Below are 3,159 nucleotides of genomic sequence, written 5' to 3' on the forward strand. Positions count from 1 at the left end.
GGTTGCACAAAGGGTTAAGCATGGCATGGGCTGGGCATTTGTGCCTGATAAATTGTGCAGCTTCAGCACATTGTGCCCTTATCTGCCCCACACTGCCACCTTCTGGTGCCTCTTATTAATATCAGTGTAAAAGTGTAGTTCTACTGCACCACCTGCATGCACAGCACTGTGCCCATCCCACATACACCTGTAACTGGGGCACTGAGTCCATCCCACATACACCTGTAACTGGGACACTGTGCCCATCCCACATACACCTGTAACTGGGACACTGAGTCCTCCAACACATACACCAAAACTGGGGGCACCTGAAGCTCACACCCACATACACCTGTAACTGTGTGACACTGAGCCCATACCCACATTAACACCTGTAACTGAGGGACACTGAAGTCCATCCACATACACTCGTAACTGGGGCCACTGAGTCCAATCCCACATTACACCTGTAACTGGCACTGGTCCATCCCACATTACACCTGTAACTGGGACACTGAGTCCATCACGACACCTGTAACTGGGGAACGCAGTCCATCCCACATACACCTGTAACCTGGGGAACTGAGAGTCCATCCACATACACACCTCGGACGGCACTGAGTCCATCCACATACACCCTGTAACTGGACACTGAGTCATCCCACATACACCTGTAACTGGGCACTTGTCCATCCAACATACACTGTAATGGGAAACTGAGTCATCCCACATACACTGTAACTGGGAACTGAGTCCATCCCACATACCACCGTGTAACTGGCTTGAAACTTGAGTCATTCCCACATACACCTGTAACTGGGGCACTGAGTCCATCCCACATTACACCTGTAAACTGGGACACTGAGTCCATCCCACATACACCTGTAACTGGGCACTGAGTCCATCCCACATACACCTGTAACTGGAGACAAACTGAGTCCATCCACATACACCTGTAACTGGGACACTGAGTCCATCCCACCATACACCTGTAAACTGGGACACTGAGTCCATCCCAACAACACCTGTAACTGGGACACTGAGTCCCATCCCACATACACCTGTAACTGGGACACTGAGTCCATCCCACATACACCTGTAACTGGACACTGAGTCCATCCCACATACACCTGTAATGGGACACTGAGTCCATTCCCACATACACCGTAACTGGGACACTGAGTCCATCCCACATACACCTGTAACTGGGACCTGAGCCCATCCCACATACAGTGTAACTGGGGAACTGAGTCCATCCCACATACACCTGTAACTGGGCACTGAGTCCATCCCACATACACCTGTAAACTGGGGCACTGTGTCCATCCCACATAACACCTGTAACTGTGGGAACTGAGTCCATCCCACATACACCTGAACTGGGGAACTGAGTCCATCCACAACACATGTAACTGGGCACTGAGTCCATCCCACATAACTGTACTCAACCATCCCACATACACCTGTAACTGGGACACTGAGTCCATCCACATACACCTGTAACTGGGAGCACTGTCCTTGTCCATCCCACCATACAACCTGTAAGCTGGGGAACTGATCCATCCCACATACACCTGGTAACTGGGGAACTGAGTTCCATCCCACATACACCGTGAAACTGGGGAACTGAGTCCAATCCCACATACACCTGTAACTGGGGTACTGAGGTCCATCCCACATACACCTGTAACTGGGACACTGAGCCCATCCACAGATTACACCTTAACTGGGACACTGTGTCCATCCCACATACACCTGTAACTGGACACTGAGTCCATCCCACATACACCACCTGGGACACTGAGTCCATCCCACACACCTTAACTGGCACACTGAGTCCATCCCACATACACCTGTAACTGGACACTGAGTCCATCCCACATACACCTGTAACTGGGACACTGAGCATCCCACATACACCTGTAAACTGGGACACTGAGTCCATCCCACATACACCTGTAACTGGGGAACTGAGGTACACTGTAACTGGGAAACTGAGTCCATCACATACACCTGTAACTGGACACTGAGTCCATCCCACATTACACCTGTAACGGGGCACTTGGAGTCCATCCCACATTACACCTGTAACTGGGGCACTGAGTCCATCCCACATACACCTGTAACTGGGGCACTGTGTCCATCCCACATACACCTGTAAACTGGGAACTGAGTCCATCCCACATACACCTGTAACTGGGGAAACTTGAGTCCATCCCACACACCTGTAACTGGAACTGAGTCCATTCCACATACACCTGTAACTGGGGGAACTGAGTCCATCCCACATACACCTGTAACTGGAGGCACTGAGTCCATCCCACATACACCTGTAACTGGGACACTGAGTCCCATCCCACATACACCGTATACTGGACACTGTGTCCATCCCACATACACCTGTAACTGGGACACTGAGTCCATCCCACATACACCCTGTAACTGGGCACTGAGTCCATCCCACAACACCCCACATCCACCCACATACACCTGTAACTGGGACACTGAGTCCATCCCACATTACACCTGTAACTGGGGACCACTGAGTCCATCCACATACACCTGTAACTGACACTGAGTCCATCCCACATTCACCTGTAACTGGGACACTGAGTCCATCCCACAACACCTGTAACGGACACTGAGTCCATCCACATACACCTGTAACTGGGACACTGAGTCCATCCCACATACACCTGTAACTGGGAACTGAGTCCATCCACATACACCTGTAACTGGGGAACTAGTCCATCCCCACATACACCTGTAACTGGACACTGAGCCCATCCCACATACACCTGTAACTGGGGAACTGAGTCCATCCCACATACACCTGACTGGAACTGGACATAACTGGGGCACCCATCCCACATTACACCTGTAACTGGGACACTGAGTCCATCCCACATACACCTGTAACTGAACTGAGTCCATCCCACATACACCTGTAACTGGGAACTGAGTCCATCCCACATACACCTGTAACTGGGGACACTGATCCATCCCACATACACCTGTAAACTGAGTCCCATACCACATACACCTGTAACTGGACACTGAGTCCATCCCACATACACCTGTAACGGGGACACTGAGTCCATCCCACATACACCTGTAAACTGGACACTGAGTCCATCCCACATACACCTGTAACTGGGGCACTGAGTCCATCCCCACCAT

Source organism: Xenopus laevis, chromosome 3S (genome assembly GCF_017654675.1).
Source record: "Xenopus laevis strain J_2021 chromosome 3S, Xenopus_laevis_v10.1, whole genome shotgun sequence".
Lineage (NCBI taxonomy): Eukaryota > Metazoa > Chordata > Amphibia > Anura > Pipidae > Xenopus > Xenopus laevis.